Genomic DNA, 22,827 nt, shown 5'->3' on the forward strand with positions numbered 1-22,827 from the left:
ATTTTACATCCTAAAAATGTGTTCGATGATCTAATTTGTGAAAAAATGTCATTTTCTTTTTGAGGTTATACTTCTTTTGGCTGCGTTTGCGGAAAAAATCACTAGGGTGAGCTGTTAAGATGCGCGCGCAACACAGCGACACGAAATTAACGGGATGAAGTTAGCCGACAACTACGATGCGCGCGCAGCACAGCGATACGAAATTAACAGGATGAAGTTAGCCGACAACTACGATGCGCGCGCAGCACAGCGATACGAAATTAACAGAATGAAGTTAGTCGCGTCATAGCCGGCTTGGGGCTATTGTTCACGTGTACCGTATATGTTTTATGTACGGTAAAGAAGTATAACTTCTTTCGTACATATTATTTTCATTTATTTATGCATAAATCTTTATGGAAAAATATCATATATATATGGGACGAGAGTAATTGAGAAATGAATTCTACGTACGTAAGTACGTACACGTACCGATTTAAACGCTCAACGTTGAGATGAATATTTTTTGTGATTTTTTTTAAAAGAACGAGCGAACGAACGAACATTAATTGACGATTAAATTATTTCGTTTTTCGACGACGAACCACGAGCGTATCGTAAACTCGTCACAATGCGTTCCCGATTGCGGTACGCCGAGAAGGAGGAGGAGAAGAAGGAGAAGGAGGAAGAAGAGGAGGAGGAGGAGGATGATGCTGCTGCTGCTGCTCTTTGGTCTCGAATACCCGTAACTTCCAATTTTATTTCCAACTGAGAGTCAATAGAAAACCGATGGGACTGGGGAGTGTTACGGGGGAAGGACCATAAAGGAAGAAGTGGTACGGTACCCCACGAAGGGGAACCGCAAAATTATCTCAAAACATTTCTTCTTTTTTTTTACGATCTTCGCACTAACGCCAAACGTTCTCTCACGATCAATATAAAAAAAAAAAACAATAATTCTAATCGTTCAGAAAAATATTTCAGTAAAGGATCATATTGTTGACAGATTAAAAATTCAAGAGAAAAAATAGAAAAAGAAGCACAAAAGGGGGGGGGAAGGATGGAAAAAACAGAAAAGAAAAGAAAAAGAGAGGGAATAATGATATTTCGTGCCAAACCCCGTTGGCTTTCGGAAATTAAGGGGCAAAAAAAAAGGAAGACAGAAAGAAAGAAAGAATGAGAGAGATAGATAGAGAGAGAGAGAAAGAGAGAAACGCGTTAAAATTGTTCCTTTTTTGTCGTAATCTTCGCGGCTCGTTTCCGCCGTCTATACCGCAGAATTTGCTATACCGGGTGCATTTTATTCCCCCACCCTCCACCCCCCGTCTCTCGTTCCTCGCCACTCGCCCCTAGCCCCTTCCCCCTCCTCATCGCGAATTACTTACGCGTCTTTACGGTATTGAGTCGAGTACAGTAAAATCGTGGAACGACGTTTGACGACTACGACACAACTACGACTACTAACATAAGACGAGAAAGAAGTATTATAAGCGGTACGATAGTTTGACGTAGTCTTCGTTGGGTCTTTTACTTTCGCAATTTCCGCGATAAATGTCGAGGGGGATGGCGGGGAGCAAGGAGGGAGGGAGGGGTGGGGGAACCCTAACGTTTACGTCTGTGCGAGAAAACGAGCCTAAGGGGTTTATTGGTGGGCGGTTGGTATTAAAGCGATTTCCAATAAATCAATACACGACATTTTACAATCCACTTTGGTACATGGAATAACGCAAACCGATCGTTTTCCATCTCTCTCACTCGCTCTAACTCAACTTTCTACTACTACTACTACCTATCTATCTACCTGCCTACCTACGGAAGGTAGTAGTCGAAGATTTTACGCGACTCTCGTGTAAAACTACGCCTTCATCTTTTCCCCCATCCAACTCCCGTCTTCTTGTACTTCTCGAGTAATTTTACGCTTCATAATTCCGCTACCGGCATCGAAATCATCATCGTCGGCGTTGGCGTGACCGATCGTGCTTCGAGAAAGAGAAAACGACCGGGAGGAATAAGCAAAAAAAAGAGAAATGAAAGAAAGAAAAAGAATGAAAGAGAAGGAAAGAGTTATGGAAAATTGGCCACATCCAGTAGTTCGACAAGGATGTTTAGAAAAGCTTCCGAAGAAGCACGTTATTCCTATCCGGCTTTACCAACCCTATCCCGTTACTTAATTATCGCACGTGCCACTATAGTTATTTATTGTTGGTACTTATAATATAACGTAGGTAACGTTAAACCTAACACTGAAATTTAAATACACTACTATATCAAATAACGCAATAATTTCAAACTTAGGTTTACTTAGAACATAATCATTAGAACAATATGCATATAGGTTTATTTCTAACTATGTATATAAGTATATCTACCTATGTATAATTTTATTGTTAATTATTGTATCTTTCGTAGCCTTAACAAACATTAAAAGATAAAATATTTTTGAACTTTTATTTATTGCAATGTATAATCAAACAAAAATAGATCAACATTTGTTTAAAAGGGGCCTAGGCGGGTCAGGCAATGCTACCAATGCCTGGTTTCGGGTCAGCCAATGTGAGCAATTCCTGACTTCCTAACTTTTCTTTGCTATTTTATTCGCATGTGTATAAAGGTAATAAATAATACTCCTAATACATAAAATTTAAGTCATTTTAGCATTGTTTTAATATTAATGCAATTTCCTAAATAAAACTACACTGTAAAGATGTAATTATTACAATACATGTATAGATATACATATATGCAATTTGAAAACGTTCTCGACGACACCTCAACATCTCGACGCTACGTTTCTACTTCGATCTTTATGGTGAAAGTCTAAAAGACGTTTCGCGCGAGTTTATCGTCGTCGCCGAGGAGGAGGAAGAAGAGGAGGAGGAGGTGGAGGAGGAGGAAGACGCTCACGAACGTAGAAAACAGAATGGTGAAGAAGGAAACGGTAAAAGAGATAGAAAGGTACGGAGATCGAGATAGAAATAGAATAAAAGGGAAAGAAAGAAAGAGAAAGAGAGAGAGAGAAAGAAAGAGAGTGTGGATTGTGCTCGCCTATCCACCTGGCAATAACCATAAAGCCTATTGGTCGCGGCGTATTTCCATTCCGTAGCTAACGCTTCGTGAAAGACGTTTCAAACCAACGTAACCAACCGAGAGAAAAGAGAAATAGAGAAAAAGAGAATAACCGGCGAAGGTGGAAATTGGTCGAAGCGATAAAACCCCATACAACGATTCAACTCTCTGTCTTCTACCTACGTAAAAATCCCATCATATCTTACGTGCTCTCTTCTCGGAATGGCAATCTCTCTCTCTCTCTCCCTCTCTCTCTCTCTCTCTCTCTCTCTCTTCTTTCCCTTACATTTACCATTCGTCGAAACTTACTGTGGTATAATCTAAGAGAATTTCTAGAATTAAATGTGCTACTCTAGTAATAGGACGACGACGGTGATGGTGCGGGCCAGGGAAGGGGAGGAGGAGGAGGTGGAAGAGGGTTGAGGGAGAAGGGGGAGAAGATAGATGTAATTTTATATGAAAACTCGCTGGCCACAGTAGTTGAGTATCGACATCGATTTATCTCCTTCGTGCTCGATCGAATAAATTGCTCGATACGTTCTAACGATCTCGCTACGCTCGAAAGATCGTCGTTTAAAATTAATGTTATTTTTTAAGAAAGATAAAAAACAAAGAAAAGAAAATATATATATGTGTTATAGGGAAAGTGGGACCTTCAGGGATTGCGAACTTTTACCTAAATATCAACCACAAATATATATTGTATGTACATTGTAGGATATAAATTATTGACGAGAGCAAAGAAAGAAAAAGAAAAAATTAAAAAAAGAACGAAGAAAAAATATCTCGAATAAGATTATGAAAATGAACTGTTTTTTCCTTTTTTTTGTTAACATTTCATTTTTATCATCGTTGATAAAAATAGACAAATACCAAAGCTCACGAAGCTAAGACACGCAAGACAAAGAAAAAGAAGAAGAAGGGGAAGAAGGAGTAAAAGAATAAAAAAAAAAGGAAAAGAAAAAAGGGGATTCTCGGTCGAGGTTGATTAAGGTTGGTGGGTGGCCCCAACGCTAGCAGAGCCGGTAATGCCCTCTAATCACGAGCAGCAGCAACAACAACCATTGACCATTACGCTTAAATGCGATTTTGAGCGATCCACCATAAGAGAAGGATGAAACAAAAGAAAAGACAAAAATAAGACGAAGTAGAGAGAAAAGATGAAGTAGAACGATGCCACTGAGAAAACATTCGAGAATCGTTCCACCCTTTACTTCCGATCTTTACGGTTGTCTTCGTTACGTGTTTCTCGGTGAACACATAGATTAAATGCACACACACATACACACACCCATCCCCTATTTTCTATCTCGCCTGTACATATTTACATAAGTTTTTTTTGACTTTGAGAATCGTAATTTGAAATCAAACACGCGAATAAAAATAATTCGTATCTATTATTAATAAAATGAATCGTTTATTTGGAAACTGAAGTCCATTTTCTGTTATTTCGAGAAAATTAAAGGTTTTCATATCGATTAATTGAAAAATATTCAATAATTATATCAAGTTTGACAATGTTTTTATTAATTTATCGATATGCAATTTGATTATATAGATTACAAAATAAACGTTCCAATTATTAATATTATTATACACGTAATATTTGATCGTGTAAGATATTAAAGAACGAATGAAATCAATTGAATTCTAGATAGACGAGGGTACGATTTAAATATTGAAAAATAAAACACGAAAATATATATTAAATCAATCTGAAAAATTATAATAATAATTATTCAAATAATAAAACCAATAGAACAATTAGCAAATTCGTTACGATCTCTTAAAAGCCAATCGTTTTGTATTTCTCTAGCGATGATAGAAGACGTACTTACGTAAATACGTGACCATATACATATACATACATACACTCATACACACATACAAATATATATCTATGTATAGGTAGGACGAACTCGAGTGGAAAGGATCGGAGTGAACAGGTAATAGACGCGTAGCTTTCATGGCCTCCTAATACCAAAGTACGCGAGTCTGCGAGGTAATCTGCGAGGTTGGAAGCAAGGTGCGAGAGGAATCAAAGCCAGAGTAACGTGCAGGTCGCCGTCTCGCATCGCAGGTGGTGAACCCGGGCGAAATTGAAATTGATTTCGCATCGGTAATAAGCAGCCTTCCCCCCTTTACTCCTTTCCTCACCTTTTTTCCTCTCTCCTCTCCTCTCCTCTTTTCTCTTTTCTTGCTTCACCCCATTTCCCCTTCACGCAAACTTCATACTCTCGTGTAGAAGTAGACTCCGTAACTCGCATGATACACGCGTAACTCCTGCTCGAGAAAGAGAGATCTCGGACTACACCACCATCAACAACCACCATCATCATCATCATCATTCTATGGTAACACCTTGCGACGAGCATCTTCCTCGAGCGTTTCTATAAGCGCCTGCTACCGCGCCGATCTCGTGCTTACCCTTTGACTTCGTCAGCTCATGCTAATACACCCGTGGAAAATCGATGTATCATCGCAATACCATGAGCTATACTTTATAAGGGTTAGGAGAACACGATTTACGAGATACATATATGTATGTATGTATGTGTATATGTATTTTGTAACATTGATCGAACTGAAAATTATGCGAGCATACACGGTTTTTCGTCTGTGATCATTTTTTGGGATTATACGATTTTATTATTTCTCATTTTCGTTAGAAAAATTGATGTGAGATATATAAAGTTAACAGTTTATTAAACGAGAAGTTTATTTTCGAGTCAATTTATCGTGTCAATTCGATTTATTTCTTATTGATATTTGATATTTAATGTTATTAGGATAGCAAGGAATGTGTATGTATAATACTTTCCTTTTATCGATATAATAGAATTATTTTCGTTGAACGAACGTTCGATAATATTTAAATCGTTCATGTTTTTTATGTTTTTTAATTCGTATTAATAATTATGTTCCTATTGATCTTATTTTTCGTATGCCTAATTAAATTAAATTCGTAATTTATCGATCAGTAATATTATTATGTTAAATGATAAGAATAGTTTGAAGAATATTACGTTTCTTTTCTTAAACAATAAGATTAGGATACTAGAAGTACTATAGTATTGTCTATAATTGGTCTACCACTCTCGTAGGATATCGAAAGTCGTTGGTATCGTTTTAGAAACAGGAAAACAGAAAGTACAAACGAGTGTTGTTTCTTTCCTCGTCTATGGATGAAGAAAACCGAACGAGGTCTTCCCACGGGATAGGGATAAGGAACGTATCTCGCGGTACCCGACCATTAACTTCGAAATCTTCGATTTACGGTTCAGTTTCTCTGGCGTTTCGAGTTTATGCGTGCGAACAATGGCCGCCCACGCTGCACCAAGTTGCACCGTTCAGAACACCATTATATTTATTCGTTGACTCTACGCACACCATCCCTGTATACACCTATACATTTATACACATATACGCACACGAATACGTGGTGCGTATAGCACATATATCTTTCCTTCTTCTTCATCCTTTTTCTGCAACCATAAACTTTCGGAGGAGCACCTTTTTTTTCAGAGAAAAAGGAAATAATCCAAAGGACAACGGGAAACCTGCCAAAAATGGTACTTCAAAAAATCGGAAAAAAATAAAACGAAAAAGTGAATGAATAATATTGTGGGGAATAATACTCGTGAAATATTTTTTTGAAAGAAAATCTTTCTAATTAAAAATGAAATGAACATTATATTCGAAGAAATTAAATTGATAAATACAGTACAAATAGTACAAATAATACCATAACAGTTTACTATTGTTTCTTACTAAGTGTAACACTTTTGATGAAATGATTCAAAAATAAAATGACTCAAAAATGAAATGAACATTATATTCGTATAAATGAAAGTTATACATACGGTAAATTATAATACATATAATACCATAACAGTTTACTATTGTTTCTTACTAAGTGTAACACTTTAGATGAAATGATTGAAAAATAAAATGAACACTATATTCGTATAAATGAAAGTGATACATACTGTAAATTATGGTACATATCTACCATAACAGTCTACTATTGTTTCTTACTAAGTAACACTTTTGATTAGTGAGTTACCTAACGAGTAAATATACCGAAAGAAAGGAGGAAGCGTTCGAAGGAAAATTGGATTGGCGAATTATACCGAGGATAAATGGAAAGAAGAATGATTAAAGGTAATTTCGTAAGGATCAAAGAGATCGAGCTGTCGATACTCTTGCGAGAGGAGAGAGAGAGAGAGAGAGAGAGAGAGGATTTTTTTGTCCTTGTCCAGCACACGGTGAAACTCGTTCTCCACCTGCTTGCAAAGATCTTTTTCCACGAAGAGAAGATGGCAGAATGAGGAGGAGGAGAAGGAGGAGGATGAGGAGGAGGAGGAAAGTGGGGGGGTGGCAGGGAGGGTGGGAGGGGGATGGGAAACGTTGCGACAACGGCGAGACGAGTCTTCTATGCGCGGAATTCAACAGCGGGGCTCGTACCTTGCTGACTTGTTTATGTTTTTTTATTTTTTTTATTTCGTTTTTTGTTCTTCTTCTGGGTGACAAGGGTATGCGGGCACACCTACGTCAAATCGTAAATACATTTATTCATGTTAGCCAGGCGGTAAGTATTGTATTCCGTTCGGTCGACCCGGTAAACAATGCACGGGGGCGTCTTCTTCTCTGTATTTTCTTTCTTTGGTCGGAGACGGGGTCGTTTATACTAAAAAATCTTCCTTTTTTATTTATTTCTTTTTTTTCTATTTTTTGTCACCAATGTATATAACACTCGTCGAAAACTTGAAATCATTTTGGATCGTTGTTTCGTCAAGTATCACAACTTTATAACGAATTATTCGTCGTTTTTGTATAATATTCTTATCGGATAACAGAATAATTATCTTTGGTTCAATTAAAAGAATGAAATTCACTTAAAGGAAGCATGAGAAATAGAAAAATATATATATATATATATATATATATATATATATATATATATATAGTATTTTTCTATTTTGCGCAATTGGTGAACGGCGAACGATCGATGCACCGTACATTTAATTGGCAATTATTTGTTGGAGCAACGAGACCAACACCATAAACCATTGTAAATCGACCTTCGGAATAAATCCTCCCTTCGGAGATGACGATCACCCGCCGATTCACCCAACGAGAAATAAATACTCGCTCGCGTGGAATCCGAAAAGAAGGAAGGAAAGAAAGAAGCAAGCACAACAAAAAATCAGACAGATTCGAGAACATTTATTGTGTCAGAGAGAAGGTTCAAAGAAACGAGAAAAATCTTGTATCACTATCCACGAATTGTCAATCGAATCTCGCGTTGAAAAGATATAAATTACTTTAGTTGGTTTTTTTTTTATTCCTTAAATCAAACTCAATCGTGGCATTTAAAGTTTCGGATTTTGGTTCTGTTTTTTTTTCTTTTTATAAATCAATATTACCGTGATATGAATAAAATAAAAGAAAAAGGAAAAAGATAAATAATAAAAAGCATGTTAAAAAAAAGGGAATACGATCTGTTAGGAGGTATTCCACGGAATTCGAAGGTCATTGAGAATCAAGCACGGCCTCGTGGCACTAGAAAAGAGCTATAGCGAATGCGAGTTTCTTTCTCCAGCTAGGTTTTCTTCTGCGAAGCGTACGACCGCCTAACTCGGCTTAGTGTCACAGAAAAAGTGCTATTCTTGCGCTCGTAACTCCTATCCGAGGTTCGATACAGAAAAGAAGTCCTTGCGCTCTATCCGCTCAGCATTTTTCCATTAATTACCGTCCGCGCGACGGTGAGAACCCGTCGGGAGAGGAAAAGAGACAGAAATGGACATAACGGATTAGAAAGAGAGATAGAATTTTAACGCATTTCATTTAAAAACTATTTTCCTCGATTAGCAAAGTAGATAACAACTTTTTGATTGTCAATCGTAGAAAAACCATATCGAATGACAACATTGAAATACATTATTGGTGGTGGTTATGGTGGTCTCAAAGATTTTATCGATCTTATACGATAGAACGAACAAAATCTATTTCTAAAAGATTCATTAGAACGACCAACGGTTTTTACGATCATGGTTTAACTACTATTTAACATAAAGGACGACTTTGATCGGTAGTTTCCTACAATTCACTATCGAACAACTGACAATGACAAACGATCGATTAAAAGCTCCGGTGGTACGTTGACCGTAGATTTTCTATCGTTGTATGGTTTAAAGGAGAATTTGAAGTATACTCTAGCATAAGATCCAACATAATTTGGATCTAGGTATTTTAACGCTACTTGACAAACCCTCGTGTCGGTAAGTTTACGCGAATCCATATATTAAGACGTTTAACTAACAAGAAAATGTCAATGCGGCGTTCGAAGATCGACGGTAGTCAGCCCAACTGCTGTCTTTCCGTCGTCTCGTTAAAGTTCTACCTCCACGTATTTACTTATATAAATCTATATATACATGTGTGCGTGTGTGTGTGTCTGTGTATATAAGTACATACAGATTCGACGACGTGTTTCGAAGAAACAGTGACCGATCGAAGAAGGTTTTTGATTCGTTTGACTCTTCTTCCTTCCCGTTTTCGTCCTGAAATACGTCATAGATCGATATCGGTGATCCAACTTCGGACTAGAAGACAATTGACAAAAAACTGTGGTTCGATCAAACGAATGAGAACGAAGCGAGAACGTTTAGGTAGTAGGGATACCAACACACGCGTCGATAAAACGTACGATGTTTTATAGATTGGCCAAGAGCTTATGTTATGCCATTTTAGGTTAGTTGCGACTTGGCGCAAACGTTCAGTCCACATCTGGACAAAATCAGCGGGCAGCAACGTTCTGCGCCGACACGACGGGTAAAGTCGGCTCCTAGTCTAGGGCATTCCGCTGGCGCTCAATAAATGTCGCAGGGTTTGACACACTCCTAATGGGAGAGGAGTTGGCTGGTTGATCACAGAACAATCTCTGGTAAACTGAAGTACGAGCTTTTATCATAGAAATGACAGTTTTATACACGATCAAATGTATCGTTTAAATTACGATCACAAATATTTATTCTAAATAAAATGTAAATGGTAATAATTAAAACGTAAATGTTATTAATGTCTATATAAAAATACCAAGATAAATATATTGCATATAGATATCAGTCAATACTAAATTTTAAAGAGATTTATCGACTAACCTCGTGCAGTTAATTTCGTCTCGCTGTGCTGCGCGCGCATCTTAGTTACCGACTAACTTCATCCCGTTAATTTCGTGTCGCTGTGATGCGCGCGCATCGCAGTTACCGACTAACTTCATCCTATTAATTTTAGAGAGTGCATCGTAAAAATGTACTCTCATCAATTTTTTCCTAACGCGTCAAACGAAGTAAAACATCAAGGAAACACATAAAATATAAACTTGTATTAATTAAATGTCTAATTATATATGATTAATATTATTATTACTCAAATGTTAGGTTAGAATCATCTAATCGATTACTTTCGATTGTCCACCCTGTAGAAACTCGCTTAGAAAAGGTAAAGAGATCGTAACCGAGTAAACGAGAAGAAGGGAAAGAGGAGGAAGAAAAGGAGGAGAAGGAGGAGGAGGAGGAGGAGGCTCAGGTACCCCGCGGACGTGGAACCTGGCGTCTCCTTAGCAGATCGCTCGTAAGTAAACCTAATCGAAGCGTACAGCAGAGTCAAAGGGGGGGCCCGGTAACCGGCCAAATACAGAATCTGGTCTCGACGTAGGCGGTCTCTATAAGACCCCACCGACGTTTCTCGTTCTAACGAGAGAGGTGCGTTCCTCCTTTGCGCCGATTTGCGCGGGAGGTTTTGAATTATTATTGTTCGAAAAGAAAAAAAAAGAAAAAATTGCTGCTATCTGCGACACCCATCGTCATTTTTCTCTTTTCCTTTCCTTTCCTTTTTTTTCTCTTTTCTTTTTCTTTTTGTAAAAGCCTACAAAACTTCTTCTTTTCCATTCCTTATCGGATCTATCATCATCTATCGTTGAATCATCCCCGCTGTGCGATCTCTCGCTGATCATTTCGAAAAAAAGTTTGCCGTCTCAATAGAAACGTACATAAAAGATAAAAGCATATGATATTCGTTATTCTATTTAAGCGATAAAACGAGTAACTCGTTCCACGTTTACAATAGAATGAAAAAATAAAAAAAGAATTGGATAGAAAACTATTATAGATCGGTGTCATGTTACTTTTTTCATCGTTTTAAATTCTATATTTGATTTTAATTATAGTAAAAATGTCGAACGAACGCGTTCCGAATTGTCACGATTCTATGACAATTTTGTATTTTTCACGAAGTCAAAAATATCCGAGCATATCCGATAAATTTTTCAAATTGAACTAGTAAATAATTGAACGAATCTTTTCTGCGATCTATATAATGTCATTAGTTTTCTTTTTAATCGAAAGAATCGTCGTTATTACCGTTAAATCCATTTTCGAAGTCCACGACAATCTGTCTTTGAGTATAATAGGTCGCGTACCTTAATTTAAAGAATGAAAATACACCAGAGTCCAATGAAATATATGATGGAGATGAAAGAAAGAAATAAAGAAAGAAAACAGAGGTAGCCCTTTTAAAACCTAACGACCGGTGATTCAACATTATTTATACTTCACATTCATTCTTAATCGTTCATTCGATCCAATCGTCTACGGTTTATATAATACCAATCCAAAAAGATAAATAATTGTTTTATAACTTCAACTGTGTAATTTTAATATAAACTATTTTTATCTATTTTAAAAATTAAACGTATAAACAATGATACAATAGATTAAAAAGAGAGAGAGACAAATAAAGGGGGAGGAGGGAGAAAGGTTGATAAGACAGGTGAAATTCTAACGTTAAATAATTCAAACTAATTCATCTGTGGGTACGGAATCGTTGACCTAAATCTTTTAATTGATATTTCATATCCGGTTTTGCTAGACCAGTTAAAAAAAGGTCTCGCCTTTTTTTTCCGAATAAAATCTGTCGCGGTGTAAGCATTTTAGAAAAATAGGACGACGGTGTATAATTTTTTAATAGATCACAACGCGAAGTATTCTTATCTGGGGTGGAATAACTTTGAAATAATTTTTCGTTTATCAGCCAGTCGAATAATCGATTTTTCCTCCTCCCACCTCCAACAGCCCACCTCAAATCCGTTCGAAAAGGTTTTAATCGTTCGTAAAAACAGAAAAAATATTCTTTGCTCGCGAGTTTAGATGACGAAAAAGGGAAAAAATCGAAACGAAATATAAATTTATCTACGTCAATGGTTATTTACGTTACCTCCATGGCGAATATAATTCACGTGAATTAACCGACGAGATGCTATTTCGTTGTACATCGACCGACCCCATATATTTTTGGGTACACACGCCTAGTCGGTGGTATCCTCTAGGTCACTCGAAAAAATTTATTATTCTCGCTTCAATCGAGAAAACAACCCCTACAAAAATCGTACCTTTCTCGTACAAGCCACCTGTCAAAATCGGATTAATCAGGAAACACGATTTAATATTAAACGTATGTTTAAATAAGATAGTAGTATTATAAATAAACAGAACTGTTGTATCAATTAATATGAAATTTATCTAATCTTTTTTACATTTCAAAAGATTACAACGTTACTCTTATTAAACAAAATATATATAAATAAATAAATAAATAAATAAATAAGTATTAATATTAATGAAAAAAAAAAAAAAAAACAGAAACCTCGTTTCAAAAAAAGGGTCAAACAACTTTACCCGAGTAATAACATTAAATTACCTCCTTTGGTCTCCCAACAACATTGACGATACAAATTATCGTTCGGTTTAATCAAATCGTTGCCACCGCAGAAATCTCCGTCAAGAAAGAAGAAGAAGAAGAAAGAGAAAAAAACAAGATAAAAATTCAGAGAACTCGGAGGAGGTTCGTCGGTATTCGGACGAGGAACAGCGAGGAGTAATCTAAAAGGGCCGAGAAGAACTGAAAGAAAGTGTGCGTAAGATAGAAAGAGAGAGAAAACAAGAAGAAAGAAGATAGAGAGGTGTAGGGGGAAGGGAAAGGGAAAGGGAAAGAGAAAATGAGAAAGGGGTGAGGTGGGGGGGTTTAAGGGGGGGACAAGGGGGAAGGACATTAAGCCGTATTTACGCCTGGTGCGATTTCGCGTGGGCGAGTGCCAGCAATTACGAGGGCCCAGCTACGAGCCGATGAGCAAAGCCGCCTTAACGAGCATCTTTCTTTCTTTCTTGCTCGCTTTCTTGTTTGCTTGCTTGCTTGCTTGCTTTCTTTCTTTCTTCCTTTCCAAGTCATTCAGCGATGCTTCTTCTTCCTCCCACCGATCGGAGGTGTCCCACGAATTTTAAGAGACACCTTTGTGAAGACGACAGCCGCCCCTGGTTCCTCTAACGTTCACGACAGTTTTTCCCAGAGATTCTCTCTTCAGCCGAAAAATAAGGAGATATAAAAAAAAAAAAAAAAGAGAAAAAAACGTCATCCTCGGGAGCACCAACCTGCCGGTGGACTAAAGGGAGAGGGGGACGGGTGGAGAGGGGCTTTTTATCGCGCCGACGGAGCCGGCTTTACGAGGAGTCCCATAACGGAAATTTACGGTCATCTCTGTCTTTCTCTCTCACTCTTTCTTTCTTCCTTTCTTTCTTTCTATCTTTCTATCTTTTTCTTTCTCTCCCCTCCCCCTTCTTTCTTTTCTTACTATCCTCTTCCTTTTTTTATCTACCTACCTACCTACCCCATCTAACTCTTTCTTTCTTTCGTCTCGTTCGTTAAAGTATCGAACCGTTTTTTATGTTATATACCATCGATCGAAGATCTAAATTTGACTCATGGTGAAACAGGAAAAAATGAAGTACGATTAATTAACACCAATCTTCGAGTAGAACTCTTCGTGTGGTCTTGAATATTATTTTACCAGTCATTATACTGTAATGGTATTTATTATAAAATTATATATTCTTAAAATAAATATATTATTATTTATATATATACATATATATAAAATAATTATAGTCCTTTCTAATCCACAAATATATTAAATGATAAATAAATCATTAAATGCACCAATATGTATTATTTACTATTTTCTTTTTACATTTATCTACTTACTGTGCGTTACTACTAATATAATGATAAGTTTAATAATAATTACATAATTTAATTTTTGTTTTGTTTTATCTATACATTATATTGTACTTTACTGTAATTAATGGCCTTTAGGGAGCCTAGGCTCTAGGGTCAATAAAATATTATTAAATAAATAAATAAATAAATAAATAAATAATAATATATTATATATTTTTAAAATAAATATATTAAATTATTTGTTGTAAAATAAATTATTCTAAAAACGAGCACACAGAACTTTCTCTGATATACATGACATCATTTTCACGTGTCACATATTTCATGATATCGATCTAATAATTGCGTAAAATAATTATGCGAATCTTATCGAAGAATTCTGACGCATTGCCGATTAGTTCTGAAACACGCCACGATAATATAATTCTTCCCGTGGTTAGGTTCAAACACACCGTTGCCGGTAATTCTCTCGATCGTTTCGATCGTTCCCGTAATTGCGAGACTTCCGGTCAATCCTTCTCCATCCTATCTTCAACTTCGATTCTATGCTCGAAGGCTAAAGGAGAGATCGAAAGGAATAGTTTACAACGAAAATTTTCACTCGAAAGTGTATTCCTTTCTAATCCACGAATAATAAATGATCAATGAATCATTTAATGCACCAATAATAACAATAATAATATTAAATTTGATGAAATGTAATAAAATGTGACCTTATTATTAGTTAAAAAGTTTTCACAAATTTTACTAGTAGTAATTTATATTATACATTTTAATATACATTATATTATTATTATTATTATTATACATATAGTATTATATATAATATATAGTTAATATATAATTAGTTCAACAAGATCAAAATAACATTCGAAAAGATTTTTTAATCCGTCCAATCTTCCTACGACACCTAGTTCAATAATTTTATTTTTTGTACAAGATAAAAACCAATTAAATAATATATAATATTATATTTTTTAAATAAATATTATATTAATAATATATATAGTCGTATATAAAATCTGTGACAATTTTATTATATATATAATATATAAATTATTATTTATACAGAGGCTCGTGTATGTATAATATATAAAAGTATATGTAAAATATAAGTAGAATAAATTGGAAAAAGGAAACTGGCGTATTAAATTCGACGATAAATATCTTCTTTGATTTTTAACCGATCGACGACACACTTTAACCGCTTACCTTTTTATTATTTTGTATTATTTATTTTGTCATATTTTGTTTCCTTTCGATAATCCATATTAAACCGAGTTGTCTCTCGGACGGATATCATCGATACAGCAAAATAATCTTGTCGTCGTATCGATCGAAAAGAATTTTATTTCTCGGTCATCGTTGGCGCCTCCGAGATATTAAAGAGACGAACAGTTTCTTGAACTGAAAATACTTACACACGCACTTTACGATTTTACCTTTCTCCTACCTAGCTGCTGCTGATGTTGCTGCTGCTGCTGCTGTTGCTGATTTTTCTTTTTTCTTCTTCTTCTTCTTATTCTTCTTTCGTTCACTCTCAGAATGAACAACCACCGGCACTCAACTCAGCAGCACCCATTTGAAAGGCTTTACAACAAGCTCCACTCGTGGTTTTCGTCCTCCATCGGCAAATAGCAGATAATTACAATATAATGTTCGAGAAAACGCGTACAATTATTCGACTTAAGTGGAATAAGTAAAATATCTCTATCATCGTACCTTATTTATTTCTCAGTAAGTTTGTTTGTTACATTCTTTTCAAATAATAGCGATCATTCTACATTGTCATCGTCTATTATTCGAAAATATTATTCTTTGACGTTTTATCATTGTTCAAATCAAATTTTTAATTCGTCATTCTACGAATAGAAAAGTGTGTACACGAGAGATTAGGATTAAACGATATCCGCTATCTTTCATCCGACTTATTGTTAGTTTGACGATTACGAGCATTCAATGAAGCTTGATACGATTAGAAATAAAATAGAAACACAAAAGAAGTGAATTGTAAACGAGTTATGACAGATAGAACGAAAGTTTCTCTTCGTGTATTTCGTTTAATCTTCGATTAAACGAGTGGGGGGGACAATTGTTTCTAATTATTTGATTTATATTTCTCGCAGATATGAAGGAAACTTCCTCGAATAATTATATTTTATATATAATTCATTTAATTAATGAATTAAGTCTACTAAGAACATTATAAATTTATAATTCGAGTATTATTGATACGAAAATTTCAATATTGTTAGATTTATAATTAATTTTATACACATATTTAAATGAATTATGGGTGTTAAAGGGAAAAAGGTGAATTTAATAATAAAATTTTCGTATTTATTTCGTATGTCTTTGTATAATTTAACACAATTCGATGTATTTGCTGATTAAATAAATAAATATATAAAATAAATAAATTATTAAATGTTAATTCATCGGCTTATAGATTTATTTAATCATTGTCTAAATTATCTGTAATTATTTCTATCTGTTATCTGAAATTTTGTATTAAATAATCGTATTTTTATCTCACGTAGAATAAAATAATAATATTTGTGTATATAAATTGATCGTGCTGTGTAAAATAATTCGTATTTAATCGCGTTTTCAAATAATAAAATGGAAAAATCATTTAAAGGGAATCGATTTCCGTTCATTTTTTTGTTTCTCATCTGACATATCATTCTGTTCCTCCCCTAATCGTTCTAACGCTAATCTTCACCTTTAATAGTATGCGTTTGTATTGACCATTTCCGGTTATCGTAGCTCGTTGAAAAATACTTTTTCCTGGAATTCTCTCCCACTGAATCACGGGAATCATGTTCCCCCTTTGGTGTACTTATCTTGATAATTATTTCAACCCGTTCGCGGGTTTACATCGACACAGATAATAATTATCGACGATTTTCACTTTATTCCTTTTCCTATTTTACCACCGAGATATATTATCCACCATTCCAATTTTCCATCATTCGATTTTCTCACAACTTCATCTCCTTCCTTCTCATAATATTTCAGATTTTATTTTTACGGATATGTTACTCATTAAACTACAGTAATCATATGAAAAAGTGAAAAGAATAAACGATGATCGATTATTAACGAAATGAAAGAGAGAGATAAAGAAAGAGAGAAAGAGAGAGAGAGAGAGAGAGAGAACGTTTATATTAAATTAAATAATTTAAAAATTATTCTATTAAATAATCTAATCTAATTAGTGCTGATTACGAAACAAATAACAGTAAGTTCCGATATCAAGTGAAAAGAATAAACGATGATCGATTATTAACGGAATGAAAGAAAAAGAGAAAGAGAGAGAGAGAAGGTTCACGTTTTAAACCCGTTATTAAACCGACAAAAATATAACAGTTGGCAATGACGGTGCCGCTTTGAAAGAAAGCGACGAGTTATTTCGGACGAGTAACTTTATCGCGACATACGATCGATACTTTTACGTGAGATGATGCAAGGAAGGTCTCCTCCCTTCACCACCACCATTACCATCACCATCACCATCACCAACGTTATCCACCTTCGCGTAAGACCAACAAAAAATGAGACAAAAAGAGAAAGGTAGGAAAGGTGGAAGAAGAAGAAGAAGAAGAAGGCAGCAGCAAAACTAAAATCCAATAAAAAAAAGAAAGAAAGGAAGGAAGGAAGGAAGGAAGGAAGATGGAATAAATAGATGGTTAAAAGTAAAATAAACGTGGAAAAAAAAAGAAAAGTAGTGGTCGGGACAAAAAGTTGGACCGGTCTGAGCCCGTAGAAAGGTGATCTCTCGTGTGGTGTGTGGGTGGAACGGGGACCAGTGACAGGAACGTTCGCGAGATCGACCTGTTCGATTTGATCGAAAAGAAAGAAGAAAAAAATCAGAAAGAGAGAGATAGATAGATTGAAAGACGGGTAGAAAAAGGTTGAAGAAATAGAAAAGAAAAAAAAAGTAGAAGAAGATAGTCGACAGGAGTCGAGCAACCGATGCTCACAATTTCTAATGCGTGCCGGTACACTTCTTACTGGGTGCCCCCACGAGATAGTAATAATTTATATCGAACACCATACTATTCCGATGTATGGTGGTGATGGTGGTGATGGTGGAAAAGACGATCTCGCGCGAGAAAAGGTGAGAAAAAGCTAGAAAACACTGGGACGGCATCGTGCCGTTTCTCAACTCTTCGATACCACTACTACTACTACTATTACACTTACCTACCTGTTACACTTATACACTTCTATCTTCGATATATAACTTCGAGGAATAAGAAAACTTAAACTCAACTCGGTGTGTTAGTTGAACATTTATAAATCTCGTTTGTTCTCGTGCCGAGACACCGTTTCGCTTCGTTTAAGCAAGATAGATTGATTTGTGACCCCCCCAGACTTCTTATTCTTTATTTTATTTATTTAAAAAAGAACTCAACATTTCCACGACGCGAAGAGTAGGACATATATAAAATGTATTATTTTTTCTTTTCTTTTCCCCCGTTCAAAACGGCCTCTTTGTAGATGCGCGAAGGTTCGAGGTAGACGACCTGCAAAGATCAGCACATTTTCAAGGCTGCTACTCATCTCTCTTTCTAGGATATCATAGTATCGTCACGTTCTTCGTACGATAACGAGATACGATATACTCACACTCATTCACTATCTCTTTCCGACTATTTTCCTTTGACGTCTGGAAGTTGAGCGACAATCGTCAGTGAAAACGAATGAAATTATTCGATATTTCGATTAATCGTTGATCCATGAAAATGTATTTTCTTTTTTATCGCATCTCAACCCCCCCCCCTCTCTCTCTCTCACACACACTCTCCCTTTCTCTCCATTTTACATTTATATGTATTTACGTATCGCTTTTTTCATTTTCGTAGACAGAAAGGTTGTTGCATCTGGGTTGATTCAATTACAAAAAGCTTTTATCCACTCTACAATTAGTAAGGTAGACATATAGTAAGTTGATAGGTACCAACATCAAGGGGTTGTCAGGAAAACGTATCGGACGTTGGAAATAAAAATAAAAAAAAAAATAAAAAAAAGTGTGTCAGAGAATATTGGTTGTACGGTGAGATATCAGGATATATTGAAAAGCCGATTATCCGTATATCATACCTTTACACGAAACGTCGATTATTCTATTATCACTTATCCGAAGTATCGATCCCAATGGAACAGGGTATCCTACGAATGTATACTTTCACATATATACATATATATATGTATGTGTGTACGATTGGAAACTGCATATAATTCTCGTATAATGAGATACTACCTGAAATCCCGAGTGGTGCGTAAATCAAGCCGAACATCATTATGCGCCAGTAAGATAAAGGACCCCCTGTTGTATATCGTTTAATGCATCCTCAGATTATCGTACTTTATTTTCTATTAAATACCTGAATCACGTGTTGTCGTGATGATAACAACCATGTGCCGAGTATGTCAACTACACGTGGTTAGAAAAGAAAATTAAATGAATATAATACGAAAAGTCGTGTAATTTAACCCTTTGCACATTTTACAGATACTTTAAAAACATTTATAAACAAACAAGCGTATAGAAATAATAAAATATCATCGGTTTATTCATTAAAAAAGAAACTTTGATAAATACTACACTCTCTAATTAGTTTTGGTTGAGTTGACACTTGAAATAGGCTACCGGGCGCCATATCGGCGCCGCTCGAGTGCAAAGATGTGTTAATTGTTCATTTCAAATTGAGTTCGTTCACACTCAAAAGAGTAGTTCACACTGCAGAGAGAGAGAAAGAGAAAGAGAGAGAGAATCTTAGTGAGAACGATTTAAAGAGATTCACGTTAGCTTTGTGTCCGATTAAAAATCGTGACTCGACTCTCTATCTTACAGGTGATACGAACGAAACACGTCGAGGTCAATAATTTTGCGATCTCAAAGGATACCTCTGCGTACTCTTCTGACCATCGTACAAAAACACGCCAATATATATGAGTCAATAATTACAGCGTATTGATCGTGAAACGTTAAAACCACCTACATATTCGTTTCAAAAAAAAAAACCCATCTTACCAACGTAGATTTTCTTATTCTCATCGAAATAAATGGATATCTTCTATTGATCAAATTTATAATCATTATTTCTTAACATATAATATCGAGAGAAATATATATCTAATCAATTACGATGAAACAGATGTATTACTTAATTAATATTTCACTTTTTGTATTTGATTTTTGTTCAATGTTTAATATAAGAAACGAATGATATTATTTCTAATCGTGTCATGTAAATTTTCTTCGACTTATTGTCATAAATGTTTCCCATAAAATGATTTAAATTGATAGATTATATTATTTGTTTTCGTAATACAATTTTTGATAACGTTCATTGTTATCAAATATTACATTAACAATATAAACTTTTGGATTGGTTACTTACCTAAGATATAGATGTGTAAAAGAATTTGAAGAAAAATCTTTAGTTCGTATTTATTGAAACGACCAATCGGAATAATTATAATAATAAACGTTAATCGTATATGTGTATGTATGTGTGTATGTGTATGTGTATGTATTTATATTTATATATATATATATATATATTCCAGCATTTAAAGTGCAACGACATACAGGATTCTGATTGTTTTTGCTTTCATGTTTTATTTCGATGTACAGAGATAAGAGAAAATTTGTATTTTGATGAGTCGTCGTGATTAGAAATTGGGTACAAAGGTCTGACGGATATACTTTTGTCGAAGTTCGAGAATACGATTTTAATGAACGAACATATGCTCGCGCGTTATTTTATTATATTTTTAATAATATTATTCATCCAAATATATAATGGACAAGGGATTGTCTCACACGTGAATAAATTGACAGCAACGATTGAAACAAAACTACGACTTAACTCGTTCGTTCGAATTTAATCGCGTAAGTTATATGAAAACTTCGCTTCTTTTTCTTTTTTTTTTTTGTTGTTGTTTTTCTGTTGAAAAAATATTTTCTTCCCCTTTGAACGTTTTATTACGCTTTCCTTTCCTTTATAATATACGTGTATATTATATTTAAACATATATGTATTTCATTCTTTTTCATCCTAAATCATCCCCTCAGCCTTAAAGTGATATGTTTAAGTTAATGCCTACCGTGTAAAACGTTTCGAAACACTCGTAGATTTCTGACACGTTGCAAAAGGCACGTTTGACGATTCATATTTTTTTTAATTTTTTTTTGTTTGTTTGTTCGTTTTCTCCGCTTATCGTCGATTGGCGAAGCACAAATATATGGCAAAAATAATAATTATAATTATAATAATAATAATGATAATGATAAGTGTGAATGATCAAGGATAGGAGCTTAGAATAAAAATTCTTTCAAATTATGAGATAAAAATGGAAAGAGAATACAGTACGACGGAAAGAGTTGACGAAATAACAAAGAAAAACAACGAAAAAGTAAGAAAAAAAATCAGCAACGAACCAAAGAAAAACCGTGGATCAGTGTTTCGTTGAAAAATTATATTTTGTTTGTCTTTTTTTTTGTTTTTTTTTTTTTCTCATTTTTCCTTTTCTGGCACGATTCGTAAACACAACATAATTTATAAATTAACATACACAATCGTCATCGTCAATAATAATTTACACAAAAACTTCGCGTAGCGCTTCTTTTTCTTTTTTTTTTTTCCTTTTATATATATATATATCGTTACAAAAGAATAGTGTGATAAGGGAGACGAAAATTAGTCTCGTTGATTGATAAGGGAAGCTCTTAGCACGTCGAGAAAGAATACGGTCGAGTGGTGTACAATAAAAGAAAAGGATAAAAAGATGGAAGGAAAGAAAAAAAATATACAAAAATACAAATTTTTATACTAAATCGAAATTCTAATGAAGGAAAATAGGGGAAATAATTGTTTCGTTGACAAAAATAAACGAACGAAAGGAAAAGATATTACGTTCAACTATCTCTTCTTTTAAATGAAATCAAATAGATGTTGTATTAAATACAAAACATATTTTATTTTTCTCCATATTAATAAAGAGGAACAAAAGAAAAAAATATTAATAGTGGGAGTGGTGGGAGGGGGAAAGAAGAAAGGAAACTCGACACGTGAACTGCATAACAAAATAAATAATAGAAGCATTAAACAGGATTAATCACTTAACAATGTAACTATGCATTATATAGTTATATGTAATAATAATAATAATAATAATAATAATAATAATAATAATAATAATAATATTAAAATTAATAATAATAATAATAATAATTATTATAATAAAAGAATGATATTAATAATTAATAATAAGAAATATTTTGTTGTTTGTTCCTCGTAATAATAATAATAATGAATGGCTATATGAGTTTGATAATTACAAGAGCGGATTTTCTTTTTCTTGGCACGGCGATCATTTTTTGATTGCCCAATGACACATCGTACGCGTTCCTTTCATTACATTTTTGCCTTCGACATTTTCTTCTATAATATTTCATTATTTAATGAATCCGTTCATTATAATGACGAATTCATTATTACGCAAGAGATTCACATTTGAAGGGCTGAAATAACACGAGGAACGCGTTCGTCGAACCTAAGGTGTCGCTGGTTAATATTAAATACGTGGTAAATGACTTGAAATTTGTCAAAGATATTAACATCAATGATAAAAAGATCGTATTACGAATAATTTTCAACCATTCGCGATATTACTTGATGTATATATAGA

This window comes from Polistes fuscatus, unplaced genomic scaffold (genome assembly GCF_010416935.1).
Source record: "Polistes fuscatus isolate 324 unplaced genomic scaffold, CU_Pfus_HIC Scaffold26, whole genome shotgun sequence".
NCBI classification, from domain to species: Eukaryota; Metazoa; Arthropoda; class Insecta; order Hymenoptera; family Vespidae; genus Polistes; species Polistes fuscatus.